Source organism: Patagioenas fasciata, chromosome Z (genome assembly GCF_037038585.1).
Source record: "Patagioenas fasciata isolate bPatFas1 chromosome Z, bPatFas1.hap1, whole genome shotgun sequence".
Taxonomy (NCBI): Eukaryota; Metazoa; Chordata; class Aves; order Columbiformes; family Columbidae; genus Patagioenas; species Patagioenas fasciata.
Genome location: NC_092560.1, coordinates 24,262,039 through 24,280,579, shown reverse-complemented (window position 1 = coordinate 24,280,579; position 18,541 = coordinate 24,262,039).

The window sequence follows — 18,541 nt, the reverse complement described above, 5'->3', positions numbered from 1 at the left end:
ACACACAAGTAATCAGATCCAGGCAGCACAGGTTTTTGAAAGGCAGGTCCTGTTTGACCAACCTGATCTCCTTCTATGACAAACTGATCCACCTAATAGACGAGAGAAAGGCTGTGGATGTTGTGTAGTTACACTTCAGCAAAGCCTTTGACACCATATCCCACAGCATTCTCCTGGAGAAGCTGGCAGCTCATGGCCTGGATGGGTGTACTCTGTGTGTGGGAGATTTGGGGGATTTTCTTGGGGCTGTTGAGTGGATGGGTTTCTATTAGATGGAGATTTACTTCTGAACTATCCAGGCTCAACGGAATTTGAAGGCCAGCTTGAAAGAGTCAAGCAAAATTAGACCTATGCAATGTAGCAGCTGTAGATCATTTAGGACGGAATAATGGGGACTCGTTGAAAGGGGCAGGTATCCCACAATTCTTGGAACAGACACTAATTGGCACACCACAATTACAGGCACTATTAGTTTCTGAAATCCTGAGGCAGTCAACAGACCTTGCATATCAAGCTATAGTAGAGGTGTCTGAAACCAACAAAGCAGCCAAATCATCTACAACTATTAATCAGGGTCCCAATGAGAATTACATGCAGTTTATTGACCACCTTCAAGAGGCCATCGAGGTTGAAAACTTAGAAGTTAAGGAAGCACTGGTATTGAAATTAGCAGTAGAGAATGCTAATGTTTGCTATCAACGTGTTACCTGTGAGTTTTACAGTACATATTACGTGCTTCTGTGTATTGCCCCTATGAAAATGAAGCAGCTTGTCAGGAATGTGAGTTAATTGTTTTACTGGTTGTTGTTAGAATTGTTTCTTTGTGGTATAAGTACGCTGTAAAACCTTATCCCTACTTTTCCCACTCGCACTGCAAGCAGCCCTGTGCTTTCCACCCCTCCCTCCCTCTTCTCATGGTCTTTACTTATGAGATAGGGTCAGGAATTACTATTTTCAGCCGTGTTCCTAAGCAAGCGGTATTGGGAGATGTTTTAAAACATAGGAAAGCACTTGAAAATATGAGGAAGGAAGATCTTGTGAAATATTTAATTAATGGTGGCTGCTGTATAAATTAAATGATTGGAAAAAGTGTCTGGAGAATAGAATCTTGAAGTATAACATTTTGTTGCAATTAATGTTGTTTTTAAGGCGAGAAGAGCAGGACAAAATAAATCCCTACAAGAGATCATTAAATCATTTCAGACAGTTTTACAGGCGGAACAGTTAGAACTTCAACAAGCTGAGAATTAACTGATAACACACAGGTCAGAAAACTTGCTGAAGTCTGCACGATGTTTTCCTTATTAACCTGTTTTCTCTGTAGGTATCTGTTTAAGCATATTATAGTTTGGTAAGTCTTTGCCTGTTATATGGTACAATAAGTTCACAGACTGTTAAATCATGAGAATCTGTTGACTCAAAATATGCGTTTTGTGATTATACAGAAGATCATGAGTAATTTAGTTCCTTACTGCGTGAATGTGATGATAAGATTTTGTGTGTAATAGCTGTTACTTTTCTTTCTAGCATGCTAGCTTTATTCCAATATCCAGACTTGTGCAACTCTGATAGGCTGTGTCTCATCTCGATGTGCTGGATTTGGCTTTTTTGTATGCACACCAAGTAAAGAACCCTGGTTTTGGAATAACAGTTGTAGCGCACCAGATGAGACACTAATAGAAGCCTTGCCCAGTCCAGCTTGCTGCGGCGTCAGGGAGGTGAGTGCTGATTGGGCTCCAGCGCGCACTGACCTGTTTTGTCAGGGAGACCCAGCAGCACCTCTGCCTGACTGAGCAGCGAGCGGCCCAAAGGTGCAATGCAGAACTTGAGATATTGTCTTGAATAAGTGTAACTCTGATCTATCTGCATATTTGAACTTGGTATTTGGTTTTCATATCTGAGCTCAGTATTTTAATTTGCATATTTCTATTTGGTACCAAAAGAATTTTGTTTGGGGAGATAATTACAAAATGGGAACCAGTTCCACTGCTAAAATTCCACCTTGCTCCCCGTTAGGATGCATCCTTACACATTAGAGTAATTGCTTATATTGTTATCTAGTAATTTTGAGACCAGAAAAGAACTTACATTGTTAAACTCTGCTTTGCATTGGAAAAAAAAAAAAAAAAAGAACCAAAAAACCAGCTCCTAAATGCTATGATGGATGTGAACTTGGTATTGTATGAGGTTGTATTTAAAAGTTGCTAGAATATGAACTGATTTGGATCTAGGAAAATGGAATAATGGATTGATGCTTAATATACTGGTTTTTGACATCTGTAAATTGTAAAAGGTAAATGGGGCTGAGGAATGTAACGACTGTTGAGCTAATTGGAATTGTATATAAAGTGTATTATGGTTGGAATGAAATGTGAAAACAAAAAAGCAAAATATCCCAGTCCTGTGCCTGAACATAAATTTCAGGCCTGTGTCAAGCTGCAAGATAAACTCAACTCATTGTAACCGAGGAGTTTGCCAGAGCCTCCCACTTCGTACCAGCGATTACGCCACCTGTGTGGTCTTGGCTACATCTGAACTGCAGCAAGAAGAGAAAGAAGGAAAAAAAAAAAGGAAAACCTGTTTGCCCACTGCTAAGCGCAGAAAGGGGGGGCTTTACTCCCCCCGCTCTGTCTGCTTTTGTTTTTTTTTTCCTGAATTGTTGTCATCCATCCTTGTTGTGGCACTGTGTTGCTTCTCGGCTTTGAATCAGGGGTTGTTGGTGGTGTTTCTTTTTGCTTCTGTCTTGTTTCCTAGATTTTGACACATCTGGGGAGAGAGCTCATCATTTTACCTCCTTGCTGAAGTCAGTCATTTCACACTGGTCAGCTTTGGGGAGGTCAGAGTGCTCAGTGGTTCTCTGGGTCAGACTGGTACTAATTTGGGTGTGGAGTGGAGCCAGGTTGGTTTCATGTGGAGTTCGAAATGATTTGTTTTCGTGCTGGGCTGGAGATTCTACCATCTCAGATGGGGGCAAGAGGGAGGTTTTATTCCCCTGCCCCCAGCAATGTTACTGCTAGAGAACTGTAATACTGCATCAAGGAGTCTGAGGGTTGAAATTTAAAGGCATTGCCAGTGGATCCATAGTTCTAATGAAGCTGGGAAATTATATCAATTTTTTTTTTTTTTAATAGACTTATTCTGTGGTAACTGGGTGTAAGAGACTTCTTAGTAAATTCACCGTGCTAGTTTTTGAGGTCATGGGAGAGAATGAAAGAAAGGCTGTTTTTTGAGACCAATAGAATGCCAAATTTGGAACAAAGCTTTAATACATGAATTCTTGTAGTTGCCAGAAAGTCCTATACCTCTCTTGGGTCAAGATTCATTAAGTAAATTGTAAGCTCAAATAATGTTTTCTGAGAATTCTGTTTAGTTGCATGTCCTATAAGCAGTTTCTTGGATGGTGCAGATCTTGCTGCAAATGAGAAATCTCCAAGGAAATTTCGAATGCTGTATTTCCACTAATATTAACAGCCAATGTTTTGATAAAGCAAATACTACACTGATAGATCTGAAACAGGAGTTCGATCCGGTAAGGCAAAACAATATCCAATAAATATGACAGCTAAAATGGAGTTGGAAACTTTGAGGAATAAATTTATGACAACCTTACAGGCTGACTGCATTCGATTGGACTTGCAGATTTGTCTATTCATAGCTACAACATAGAAACAACCTGTGGCTATTGTTGGACTGTATAATGAGAATGTTAACAGACTGATATGCCAATTGTTACTCTGATCAAAAAATACAGGGAATTAATTTAAGTCTTAATAGGCCATGATCCTTTTGTCATATATGTACCATTTGTGAAATTTAATTTTGATTTTTTTTATTTTTGCAATCTATGTCCTTGTAAATTGCACTAGCTGATTTTCTTAACAGCACAGCTTTTGGCATGCATAAATGTAAATTGATGCAGAACCTGCAAGTCTTTAACATCAGGTCACAGACCGTACATGTATCTGGTCTGATCCTACATACTTGCACAGTTTTTGTTGATGGTTCTGGCAAGTCTCATAAAGCTGTAATGGGCTGGCATGAAGATAACAATTGGCATCATTCTGTAAAAATTATTGAAGGTTCAACCCAATTAGCAGAACTTGGCGCAGCTTTACATTACTTAGAGCTTTTTAAGGAGGAACCTCTAAATTTGATTTGTGATTCTGAGTACGTAGTCAAGGTCCAACACATGTATCTGATTCTGAACTGTTGGTTTTGTTTTTAAACAAAAAGGGGGGAGAAGTAGGGAAAAACACCACAAATCCAACTGTCAAAAGCACTGTATGTGATGAATCACTTGTATCTAAGTGGTGGAGCCCAAATTGGCCTTGTGATGAAACACTTTGCAAGTATGACCCAAAAACATGTTAAATCAGAAAGAACCTATGTTAGTTATGGTCAAATCACTAGTTAATGGTCAATGGAAAAGAACACATCAATTGATAACCTGGGGAAAAGGTTATGCTCGTGTCATTACAGGCCAAGGATCAAACGGGATTCCTGCAAAATGGATCAAGCCATGGCTGAATAAAGACAACAAAGATTTAACGGATGCAGATGGACAGGAGGGAGATAAGTTGTGAGGACTGTTTCAGATGTACATCATGGATCCTAATTCAGTGTCATAGATGCATACAAACCTGGTGGTCTAGAAGCCCATTAGCAAGCAGGTGGTGTACCTTCTGTGGAGAATGGCAATTTCAGCAAACAGCAGGAGAGTCAAAAGGGCAATATTACACTTAGATAGTCAATGCAAAAATGAGGTAAAATTATGAGACATTCCTACCATAGCATCTACTGCACTCTTTCTCCCTAGTCTAGCAGCTGGTAAAGCTTTAGGAGACATATCAAAGTTAAGCTATTGGTATTTTAAACAGGCTAATCTAACTTCTGAGATACTAACTCAATTAATAGCAGATGTTGATGGTATTAGGCATACTACTCTACAAAATCGCACAGTTATAGATCTTTTACTTTTAACACTAGGTCATGGTTCTGAAGAATTTGAGAGAATGTGTTGTATTAACTTGTCTGATCCTTCTGAATCTATTCATAGTACTTTAGACAAACTAAAACAGCACGTTAATAAGATTGTCATAGTAGAATTAGGGTTTGACAAATGGTTTAAAAGCTTGGAAATAGGTGGGTAGTTGTTTGATCTTATTATGTAAGGCTTAGCTACATTATATGTAACTGTAATCATTGTTGTTAATCATATGTTGTATGCTGCAGTGTATTTCAAAGATGATTCCGTGTGTTGTAAACAAGGCCTGGCTGGTTCAAAAACAAAAAGGGGGAACTGTGGGAGATTTGAGGGATTTTCTTGAGGTTGTTGAGTGGATAGGTTTCTACTAGATGGAGATTTACTTCTGAACTATCCAGGCTCAACAGAATTTCAAGGCCAGCTTGAAAGCTGAAAACAGGACCTGCTGTGGGAGTGAGGCAGTTCTACAATAACAGGGCCTCAACAAGATGTAAATCAACAGACCTATTAGCAGCGAGACTCGGGCATGTGTACAGCTTGTGAACATGGACAATATCCAATCAGCTAATGCATGCTTGGAGCGTGGATGCGTGATCAGGAAATAACTGCATACATAAGGAAACTTGTTTCTGTAATAAATGGCTTTGTTTGAATTCATATTGAATTGCATGGAGTCCATGATTTTTCGCCCTTGCGTCTGTGATGGGCAAAGAACTGGCTGGATGGCCGGGCCCAAAGAGTTGTGGTGAATGGAGCCAAATCCAGCTGGAGGCTGGTCACAAGTGGTGTTCCCCAGGACTCAGTGTTGGGGCCAGTTCTGTTAAATCTCTTTATCAATTATCTGGATGAGGGGATTGAGTGCACACTCAGTAAGTTTGCAGACAACACCAAGATGGGTGAGAGAGTTGATCTGCTGGAGGGTAGGAAGACTCTACAGGTTGATTGGAACCAGCTGGATCATCGGGCTGAGGCCAATTGTCTGACTTTCAGCAAGGCCAAGTGCTGGGTCCTGCACTTGGGTCACAACAACCCCAGGCAGCACTACAGGCTCTGGGAAGAGAGGCTGGAAAGCTGCCTGGAGGAAAAAGGACCCTGGGGGTGTTGATTGACAGCCAGCTGAATATGAGCCAGCAGTGTGCCCAGGTGGCCAAAAAGGCCAACAGCATCCTGGCTTGTATCAGGAATAGTGTGGCCAGCAGGACTAGAGAAGCGACTGTGCCACTATACTTGGCACTGGTGATATGATGAAAAGTTTCTTCACAGAAACATTGTCAAGTGTTGAAACAGACTGCCCAGGGAAGTGGTTGAGTCACCAGCACTGGTGGTGTTTAAAAGTAGTTTAGACAAGGTTCTTAGGGACATGGTTTAGTGCCAGAGCTAGGTTAATGGTTGGACTTGATGATCTTGAGAGTCTCTTCCAACTAAAATGATTCTATGATTCTAATGGGATCAGCCTACATACTGTGGTTTTCTTACAGAAAGGCAGTTTCCAGTTTGTACTTGTGGAATACCAGCAAACCACCTGAGCTGGACATGTCATTGATTTGGTGGTCATGTAAAGAATAGGGACCAAACTGCATCTAACAACAGCATCTGCTCAGTTTCAGCCAACCATCCACAAACTACAGAGCAGTAAAAAGATGAAAACACAGGAGTGTTTCTCACGGAATATAAGATTTTCAAGGGCTTTAACTTCTCAGTGAAAATAAATTATTAGTATTACCATAAACATGAAAGGAATTATCCAATCCAGCCTTTCTTCCTCTCTGAAATATAAAATAACTGTATTTTGAATGCAACAGCAGCAAACATATTTTCATTAACCAAAGGGATGCTCCCAAAATAGTCCAAGATCAACTGGAGCAGTAGAAAAATATGATTGTAAGAATGTAACACAATTCTGACCACAGCTTTCAGTGAACACAGAAGATAAATTGTAGCCAGGCTTTTTTGTCTAACAGGCAAATTTGCATAGGTATGACAAGATTCACAGGAAGAAGATACTGAACAAACCGATGTAAGGCTTTGTAATGCTATGGCAGCCAGAAATATAGTTCATATACTACAGCATTAAGGAATGACACTCTGAACTACTGCATATGTACTAGTCAACTTTGTATGTGCATGGTTTTAGACACGTAAGAGATGTATGGCTTCAGGTTCTGTAGTAAAATAAATAAACAAGTTTAAAGGCATGATTAAAACATTCTTAAAGCTCTCAAATTCTTACAGTAAAAAAACAGTGAAGTAACAAATAATGTTACCTACATTTCTAATTTTATTCATAACACAGGAAAATGAAATTTTATTAACATGATCTTGATATATTTTTACTCATGGTGGAACTACATCAATTATTTGATATTGTAACCTGGCGAGATTCAGAGGTTTTCCCACATACTTTCTTAAGCTACTTAGGAAAAATATCCAAAGTTTGCTTTGCTTGCCTTTTAGTAAAAGGTGAATAAAAAGGACAAAATTCCTGAAGTTGCCTTAGATAAAAAAACTTAAGGAGAGTCTTACTTCATAAACTACACTTACAGTTATGTCAGATGAGCTTCAGCAAAAGATTCTGTTTTACACCGACAGTTTTTAATGGTGAACAGAAGAAAAGCGCCTCAGAGAAGCACACCATATAGAAGGAATAAAAGTTTGAAAGCCATCTCTGCCATTGTACTTAATTCTTCTTACCTTTTCAATTAAGAGTTGCTCAGCTGTATGTTTTGCTGACTTCGTGACTATCTAACATAACTATTTAAGCCATTCTTTGCCAAGAAACAAAGTGAAGTGTTTCTACTGAAGACTGATCCCTGATCAAGTTTTGATCAGTAAGAATGATAGGAAGAATCTACTACATGCTAGGTTATTGGAAATAAAGTTAGACGCTAATTTTCTTTTCAATGAACATTTTTCTCCAAGATTAGGAAAGACTGGCAATGTCTCCTTATTCCTTGAGTGATAACAAAAAATATTCTGGATTGCAGATCTTGTGCTGCTACGAGCATTGAAAGTCATATTTTCCACTGCTTTTCAGTTTACTCTGGTAAGTGAACAAATAGTATATAAATCATCCATAAATTATTTGTAAGAATCTTTGAAAATAATCTAAATAAATCTCTAATGAGAATCTGGAAAGCCTTTAAATTCAGTTAAAATATCACACAATTAAAACTACAAACATTATGACTAAACTGTATTTCAGAATAGAAATCCAACAGACGAATTAACATCTTCCAACCTCATTCATTTTTATATGGTACATTTCCCTTTCCATTACATAAACTGAAAAGAAAAAATAAGAATGACCATTCTTGAAAATGCAGTTCCACACCCTGATCTTCAAAAACTTTCAAGTTTTTGGGAAAATTAATTCTTTACAGTGAACACAAAAAGTAAAGGAATTCAGTAATTCATTGTACAAGCAGGTTTTGGACAAAAAGACAACACTCAACATCTTGCAACCAAAAAGGCAGAAAAAACTCCCAGATTATTTAATTTTTATTTGTCTTGGCTATGTGTTCCACAACAGTCCACTGGATGGCTCCCTTACCACTCTCTGGGTTTGTATTTCGTTCAATAATATGTAGAAACTACTCGAGCCACGTTCCACTGCCTCAGGAAACTTTGCTCAGAACAAATGAAAAAGCATTTCTACTTGTGGTCTGCAGGTCTGCATGTGCAAGTGTCTTCCCAAAACAATGAACTTCAGCTTCCATGAAAAATAGTAGCTGATAATATGCAACTGTAAAAGATTGTGCGACAGCTATAAATTACAACTACAACAATAAAAACCAAACCCAGTGAGTCTCCTGGCAAACAATTCAAATGAACCAAGTTAGATTCTGGCACTTGCACCCTCTTATAACTTATTACAGCGAGTGACAGATGCACTCATCCTAACACCAACAAAATACAGAGACCTTGTATGGAAGCAGTCATCAGAATAGCCTTTAGTTAACAAAACAGGATGCTTAATTTTCTCTCACTCTTGTTTTTCCTGTAAGTTGGGCTGTCACAGTTGGGGAAGCAGTATGCTGTGAACAGAACAGAATGGAATGGAACAGAATGGAATGGAGCATAGCATAGCATAGCCTAACCTATCATGGCATGGCATGCATAGCATAGCATAGCATAGCATAGCGTAACATTAGCATAGCATAGGGAAGGGAAAGGGAAGGGAGGGGAGTGGAGGGGAGTGGAGGGGAGGGGACGGGAGGGGAGGGGACGGGAAGGGAAGGGAAGGGAAGGGAAGGGAAGGGAAGGGAAGGGAAGGGAAGGGAAGGGAAGGGAAGGGAAGGGAAGGGAATATTTCAGCTGGAAGGGACCTGCAAAGGCCACCTAGTTCAACTGCCTGACCAGTTCAGGGCTGACCAAAAATTAAAGCATGTTATTAAGGACATTGCCCAACTGCCTCTTAAGCACTGACAGGCTTGGGGCATTGACTACCTCTTTAGGAAGCCTGTTCCAGTGTCTGGCCACTCTCTTGGTAAAGAATTGCTTCCTAATATCCAGTCTGACCTGCCCTGATGCAGTTTAGAGCCATTCCCACATGTCCTGTCACTGGAAGTACTGAGGCAGCTCAATATTTAAGACATATAGACAATCCCCAATGTATTTTGCACAGCCACTGGATCGTTAATATACCCTGTCCCTGGTAGAGGAATCTCCTTCCTCCTGCCTCTCAAATGAAAATGTGTGCCAAGGCGCAGCTGGAGCTGAAGTGGCAAAGGACGCAAGAAGGACTTCTACAGGTATGTCAACCAGAAAAGGAAGATCAAAGAAAGTGTATCCTCCTTGATGAACAAGACTGTTAAACTGGTAACAATGGATGAGGAGAAGGCTGAGGTACTCAACAACTTCTTTGCCTCAGCCTTCATGGACAAGCTCTCTTCTGACACCTCTCAAGAGGACGAACTGCAAGATGGGGACCAGGGGAGTAAAGTACCTCCCACTGTAAGAGATCAGGTTCATGATCACTTGAGGAACCTGAACATACGTAAGTCTATGGGACCTTATGAGATGCAACCCAGAGTCCTGAGGGAACTGGCTGATGTAGTTGTCAAGCCATTCTCCATGATATTTGAGAGGTCATGGCAGTCAGGTGAAGTCCCTGGTGAGTGGAAACAGGGAAACATCACACCCATTTTTAAAAAGGGTAGAAAGGAGGATCCCAGGAACTACCAACCTGTCAGCCTCACATCTGTGCCTGGGAATATCATGGAACAGATCCTCCTAGAAGCTGTGCTAAGGCACATAGAGGACAGGGAGGTGATGCAAGACAGCCAGCATGGCTTCACCAAGGGCAAGTCCTGACTCAACAACCCAGTGGCCTTCCATGATGGAGTAACTACATCAGTGGACAAAGGAAGGGCTACAGATGTCATTTATCTGGATTTTTGTACAGCCTTTGACATGGTCCCCTACAACATCCTTCTCTCTAAATTAGAGAGGTACAGAGTTGATGGGTGGACTGTTTAGTGGATGAGGAACTAGCTGGATGTTTGCATCCAGAGGGTAGTAGCTGGTGGCTCAATGTCTGGATGGACACTCGTGACAAATGGTGTCCCTCAGGGGTCCACATTGGGACCAGTGCTATTTAATGTCTTCATCAATGACATAGATGTTGGGACTGAGTGCACCCTCAGCAACTCTGTGGATGACACCAAGCTGAGTGGTACAGTTGACATGCCTGAGGGGCAGGATGCCATCCAGGGGGACCTGGATGCCATCTAGACGGCCCTGAATAAGCTTGAGAAGTGGGCCAATGTGAACCTCATGAGGTTCAACAAGGTCAACTGCAAGGTCCTGCACCTGGGTCAGGGCAACCCCTGCTATCAACACAGGCTAGAGGATGAAGGGATTGAGAGCAGCCCTGCAGAGAAGGATTTGGAGGTACTGGTGGATGAAAGGCTGGACATGAGCTGTCAATGTGTGCTTGCAGCCCAGGAGGCCAACTGTATCTTGGGCTGCATCAAAAGAAGTGTGGCCAGCAGGCTGAGGGAGGTGATTCTGCCCCTCTACTTCCACTTTGGTGAGACACCACCTGGAGCCCTGTGTCCAGCTCTGGAGCCCTCAGTACAGGAAAGACATGGACCTGTTGGAGAGGGTCCAGAGGAAGACCACAAAAATGATCAGAGGGCTAGAAGACCTCTGTTGTGAGGACAGGCTGGGAGTGTTGGGGTTTTTCAGCCTGGAGAACAGGAAGCTCCACAGCTTGACCAACCTCATAGCCTTTTATGAGAATGTAACAAGGTGGATGGATGATGGCAGAGCGGTGGATGTCATCTACCTTGACTTCAGTAAAGCCTTTGACACAGCCTCCTACCGCATCCTCATCGCTAAGTTGAGGAGGTGTGGTCTAGACAATAGAGTAGTGAGATGGGTTGCAAACTGGCTTAAGGAGAGAAGCCAGAGCGTGGTGGTCAATGGTGCGGAGTCCAGTTGGAGGCCAGTATCTAGTGGAGTGCTTCAAGGGTCAGTACTGGGACCAGTACTATTCAAATATATTCATCAATGACTTGGAAGAAGGAAGAGAGTGTACTGTCAGCAAGTTTGCTGATGACACCAAGCTGGGAGGAGTGGCTGACACGCCAGAAGGCTGTGCTGCCATCCAGCGAGACCTGGACAGGCTGGAGAGTTGGGCGGGGAAAATGTAATGAAATATAACAAGGGCAAGTGTAGAGTGTTACATTTGGGCAGGAACAAACCCAGGTTCCAGTAGGGGTTGGGGAACAACCTATTAGAGAGCAGTGTAAGGGAAAGGGACCTGGGGGTCCTAGTGGACAACAGGATGACCATGAGCCAGCACTGTGCCCTTGTGGCCAAGAAGGCCAATTGCATCCTGGAGAATATTAGAAGGGCGGCCGTTAGTAGGTTGAGAGATGTTCTCCTGCCCCTCTACTCCGCCCTGGTGAGACCACATCTGGAATATTGTGTCCAGCTGTGGGCCCCTCAGTTCAAGGACAGGGCAGGGCAATGAAGATGATTGAGTGGAGCATCTCCCTTATGAGGAAAGGCTGAGGAAGCTGGGACTACTTAGCTTGGAAAAGAAGAGACTGTGGGGTGACCTTATTAATGTTTACGAATATATAAAGGGTGAGTGTCACAAGGACTAGCGGTAGGACAAGGGGTAATGGGTTCAAACTGGAACATGAGAGCTTCCACTTCAATTTGAGAAGAAACTTCTTCTCAGTGAGGGTGGCAGAACACTGGAACAGGCTGCCCAGGGGGGTTGTGGAGTTTCCTACTCTGGAGACATTCAAAACCTGCCTGGACACATTCCTGTGTAGCCTCATCTAGGTGTTCCTGCTCCAGCAGGGGGATTTGACTCGATGATGTTTTGAGATCCCTTCCAATCCCTAACATTCTGTGATTCTGTGATACTGAGATATATGAATTCGTAAAGCAACTTCACTAGAATCAGCAGAATTACACAAGGAAACAATGTGGACTTTTGACTTAGCTCTGGTTGAGGATTATCAGAATGATGCCATATCCTTATATTTACTTTTAAAAAAATCTTTTTCACAGTAGAATTTGTATAAAATCATATACATGCAGATTATATGAAGTATAATTTAAGGCTTACTTTACTGCATTGAGCTTTAAGCACATCAATCCATGAACAGATACAGTGTACTAAAGAAATAGGCAACATCTGCTTGGGGCTGTATTGTCCGCAGGACAGGCACTTTTCCCACTGTAAATAAAAATAGACTTTTGTTATTTCTTAGTCAGGGCAAAACTCTCACTGCCTTGTAGCTCAGAACTCTTTCCCTGCTTAGGGTAAGTCTCTTCTCATTCCAGCTGCCATAGAACCCATATTTTCTAATGCCTCAACCCTCCTGGCAGAAGGAACATTGCTACCTATTTAATCTTTAGTAAGGGAGAACTGTTAGCAGTTCTGTTCTTATCCTAATATAATAAAAATATCTATGTTATAAATTCTTACCGTCACAACATTGCTGTCTTTCATAACCCCCTTACACAATAGAAAGAACACTCATTTCTACATATAGAATACCATTCGTAAGCATGCTTGCTGTATTACCTGCAACAAATTATATGGCATTTGCTTTTGCTCTCTTCATCAAGTTTAAATAAAGTTAATTGAATCAGCCAGCCTGGTTTTCTCTCCCAACATGTTTCTGCTGTAATAGTCACATTGACTTCGTGGAAGTTAAGTGACACATTTCCAGTAAGTTCAGTTGATGACAAATTTCAATTTCCTTTTTATTTTCCTCTTCCCTGGAAGGCATAGTAGCACAACTGAGTAAAACAGTAACAAAACATCCACACAGGTTATTACATTGCCTACAAGTCATTAAAAGGCTCTCAAATGTAAAGTTAACTAGAAAAATAAACCCGTAAAAAGAGTTCCTGTCTTATCCTTTCTGACTTGCTGCTCCTCTTGCACAACTCCTCCTTGAAACTCAGAGGCATATTTCCCTCTTCTGCTGGCTTCTTTCTGCTTTCTCTGCTTTATACTACACTTCTATTCTTCCAGTCCCTCCTTACATGTCTTATGCATTTGTCTCATTGTCAAGCTCATCTCTGGTTTCTTCTGTCTATACCCATGACTTCATCCACATTAAGGTGATTCAATCAAGAGGTCTCCTACCAACATAGCGTATGTAAGACAATCTCCAGAATTTTAAAGAAATATTGAATATCCTTACCTAAAACCAAATCCCCTTGAGGTACACATGAAACTTCTCCATCCTTCAGCATTACCCACCAGGTCCTTCGGCAAAAAACAACTCCACAAATTGGTTTGCTTTTGCCTGAGATAGGAGTAAACCAGACTGCCTTCCCTAACATAATTTTCATGTGTACTACAAGGACTTTATCTACTTCTACAGTACATAGAATTTCTGATTGGGCAGGCCCAGCTTGATTGATCAACCCTTTAGTGTTGACCAAGCAAGCGGCTTTTGCTGAATGGAAATCCCAGTTTTCGAAGGTTCCGCCACCCATTGCCCTTAGTGTAGTTTTTAAGAGACCATTGTACCTCTCCATTTTCCCAGAGGCTGGTGCATGATATGGGATGTGATATATCCACTTGATACCATGTTCATTGGCCCAATTGCCTATATGACTGCTTTTGAAATTAGTCCCATTGTATGACTCAATTCATTCTGGTGTGCCATGTCTCCAAAGTACTTGCTTTTCAAGACCCAAGATAGTATTCTGGGCTGTAGCATGAGGTACGGCATATGTTTCCAAACATCTGGTGGTTGCTTCCCCCATTTTAAGTATATAGTGCTTACTTTGACAGGTTTGTGGAAGTGTAATGCAATCAATCTGCCAAGCCTCGCCATGCTTATACCATTGCCCCTCATATCACACATGCTTTAACTGTTTGGCTTGTTTGATTTCGGTGCGTGTTTCACATTCATGTGTAACCTGTGAGATAGTGTCCATAGTCAAGTCCACCGCTCGATCACAAGCCCATTTATATGTTGCCTCTCTTCCTTGATGCCCTGAAACATCATGGGCCCACCAACCTAGGAAAAGTTCACCTTTATGTTGCCAGTCCAAATCTATCTCAGCTATTTAATCTTAGCAGCCTGATCTGCTTGCTGGTTGTTCTGATGTTCTTCAGTGGCTTTACTTTCAGGCACATGAGTGCCTACATGATGAACTTTTACAGGCAGGCTCTCCAGCCGAGCAGCAATGTCTTGCCACAGTGTGGCAGCCCAAATGGGTTTACCTCTGCATTGCCAGCTGCTTTTCTTCCAATGCTGTAGCCACCTCCACAAGGCATTTGCCACCATCCACGAGTCAGTGTAGAGATATAGTACTGGCTACTTTTCTCGTTCAGCAATGTCCAAAGCCAACTGGATGGCTTTGACTTCTGCAAATTGACTAGACTCACCTTGTCCTTCAGTGGCTTCTGCGACTCATCGTGTGGGACTCCACGCAGCAGCTTTCCACCTCCAATGTTTTCCTACAAGACAGCAGGATCCATCTGTGAACAGTGCATACTGCTTATCAGTCTCTGATAGTTTATTATATGGTCATGCTTCTTCAGCACGTGTTACTTCCTCTTCATCTGGCGACATTCCAAAGTCTTTATTTTCTGGCCAATCTGTAATCACTTATGAGATCCCTGGGTGACTGGGACTTCCTATTTGAGCTCGTTGTGTAATCAGTGCAATCCACTTACTCCACATAGTATCGGTTGCATGACATGTAGAGAGATCCCTCCCTTTGAACATCCAGCCCAGCACTGGCAATTGAGGTGCCAGGAGGAGCTGTGCTTCAGTACCAACCACTTCTGAAGCAGCTCAGACCCCTTCATATGCTGCCAGTATCTCTCTTCCAAGTTAAGCAGAGTTGGCCTTGGATCCTTTGACTCCAAAAGCCTAAGGGTCTACCTTGAGTTCCTTGTGATGCTTTCAGCCAGAGGCTCCAGGTAGGGCAAATATCTCTGGCTGCAGTGTAGAGCACATTCTTAACATCTAGTCCTGTCCACACTGACCCAAGGGCTACTGCATGAGTTATCTCATGTCTAATTTGTTTGAAGGGTTGGTATTGTTCAGGGCCCCACTCAAAATTGTTCTTTTTCTGAGTCACCCGATAGAGAGGGCTCACAACGTGTAGTTAGGAATACGCATTCTCCAAAAACCTACAATGCTCAAGAAAGTTTGTGTCTCCTTTTTTATAACAGGTGGAGACATAGCCGCAATTTTGTTGATCACTTCCATTAGGAACTGACGATGCCCATCTTGCCATTTTATTCCTAAAAAGTGGATCTCTTGTGCAGGTCACTTGACCTTCCTTCGTTTTATGGCAAAACTGGCATTCAAAAGAATCTGAATTATTCTCGCACCTTTCTCATAAACTTCTTTTGCTGCGTTGCCCCACACAATGAAGTCATCAATATACTGCAATCGTTCTAAAGCTTTACCTTGTTCCAGCTTGGTTTGGATCAGCCTATGGCAGATGGTAGGGCTGTGTTTCCACCCCTGGGGCAAGCGATTCCACACGTACTGGATGCCCCTCCAGGTGAAAGCAACCTGTGGCCTGCATTCTGCTGCTGAATGAATAGAGAAAAATGCATTAACAATGTCAGTTGCAGCATACCACTGAGCTGCCTTTGACTCCAGTTCAAATGGCAGTTCTAACATGTCACGCACAGCAGCATTCAGTGGTGGCATAACTTCATTCAGGTCATGATAGTCTACTGTTAGTTTCCACTCGTCACTAGACTTACGCACTGGCCAAACTGGGCTATCAAAAGGTGAGTGAGCCTTACTGATCACACCCTGGCTCTCCAGTCGATGAATCATGTTCTGGATAGGAATCAAAGAGTCTTGAATGGTGTGATAGTGCCAGCGATGCACCATCCTGGTAGCAACTGGTACCTGCGGGCCATCAACCCTCAGCAACCTGTTGGAATGATAAAAGACTCAGCATTCCGATTCAATGTGAATCACACAAAGCCAATTTATTACAGAAACAAGCCTCTTTATATATGCAGTTATTTCCTGATCACACGTCCACACTCCAAGCATGCATTAACTGATTGGATATCATCTATGTTCATGAGCTGTCCACAGCTGGAGTCTCACTGCTGATAGGTCTGTTGATTTACGTCGTGTTGCTGCCTTGTAGCTGCTGAACTGTTTTACTTCCACAGTAGATCCTGTTTTCAGCTTTCCAAGGTGGCCTTGAAATTCCTTTGGGCCTGGCTAGTTCAATAACAAATCTCCATTTAATAGAAACTCATCCACAGCAACCCTACAACAGAAGGGTCCTATGAGAGACCAGGCAAAGCAGACAGCTGTTCAATATTCTCAGTGTCCACAGCTGCTATGCCAAATGCCCACCAGTACCCTTCTGGGTCCTTAATATACCCTCTTCTGAGGTTGTCTATACCAAGGAATTTAGAATACCAGAATAAACAATCTCAAGCAACTAGTTATCATTATTTACATTCTGAATCAACCTATCCTTGGAAACTTATGAAAATCCCTACACATGCAAAGACCTCATTCTAATAGCTCACATGCTTCACCCCATAATTTTAAACCTTTTATTATTTTATCTCAATTTGCGTCATAGTTTGCTTTTGAACATTTTGAACATTTTGAACACCATTAAAAAAAAAAACAAACTTCAAAACAAACTCATGTTTACCATTGTGTAATTCTCAATTTATTAATTTTTCTTTTAATTTCTCATTCTTGCTCTATAAATTTTCTCTAAGAAAAATAACATTGTCTTATCTTCTAAAATCTCATTTCAAATTTTCTTTTTCTACACATCTTTATGTTTTTTGGCACTAATTTCTGGTTTTACCTCCAATTAGATCTTTGCATCTTCCTCACTACTCCCATGTTTCACTTTCATGTTCTTGGCTTCTTTCCTCTCTGTTCCACTCATCTCATAACTCTTCTGCTACTGTCACCCCAGTCCATCATGTATACTATTCTGCTCAGTTTCTCCTTTAGCTTTACCTAATTTCTTCATCAGCATAATGGTATCTCGAAGAGGATGTTATTGCCTGCTAAATAACTAGCTTCCTTTTCCTCTAACCTCTTCAATAACTGCCCCTTTCCACATACTCTTTCAGAATTGCAGTCAAAACTTTTCACATGCTTTTTTTTTGATCTATATTCCAGTCTCCAGTCCCTAATGCACATCATGAAACAGGCCACCTATAATCACTCCATAGCAAAATGCCCTTTCTGCTCAGTAACTCCTGTGCCAGCAACCTGACCTTCTTTGTTCAGTCCCAGATAGGCAATATATTTCCAGATGCAGTGTAGTAACAAACTGATCCTCTTTCATTTTCTTTCTCCACTTTAGAAAATGTCTTCTGCTCACAGAAGTCCATCCTGCATTTCCATAAAATCTCCCTAGCACAAACTGATGCTATTCTCCATGATGTGGTAAAACATATCACATTTGAGAATTCTTTCAGGTCTTTTTTCTCCATTGTAAAAGATATTTTACTGCTTGCTTCAACAGAAAGGCTGTATTCTGCAAATGGCAGTACAATGAGACTATTCCTTTTACTGTATAGGTAGAGTGTAATTAAGATAAAACTAAAGATAGCTTGATTTCTCCCTTTTTAATAACATATCGCTATTAAACTATATTCTTACTGTACTCCTCTGTGTTAAATAATCATTGAACATTTCAGTGAAACCAAGAAGCCTGGGGAGGAAAGATCATGAAAGGTCATGTGCACTAGAGCCTTTGAGTCTAAGCCTGTGTTACCACGAACAAACTGAGAAGGCAATTTGGTGACATGCTGCAACAGTGACAGTAAAGAAAGTTGTGTGCTATCATGAGAGCAGAGATTCGTCAGCAAGAACGAAGAGGAAAGGAACATATTTGCACGATAATTAAGAAACTTAATTGTTCAGCTGCCTTTGAACATGCTCAATACACCAAAATCAAGCCTGAAGTAACTCACACAAAACTGCAGTGGGTATTCTCAGACCTGAAAGTAAAATACAGGAATCTTTGCTACCATACTGTGTCATAAAAGCTATGCTTGTGCAAATGGTCTCTGTAGGTGACCCTGTGTGTGGATGGAGAAAT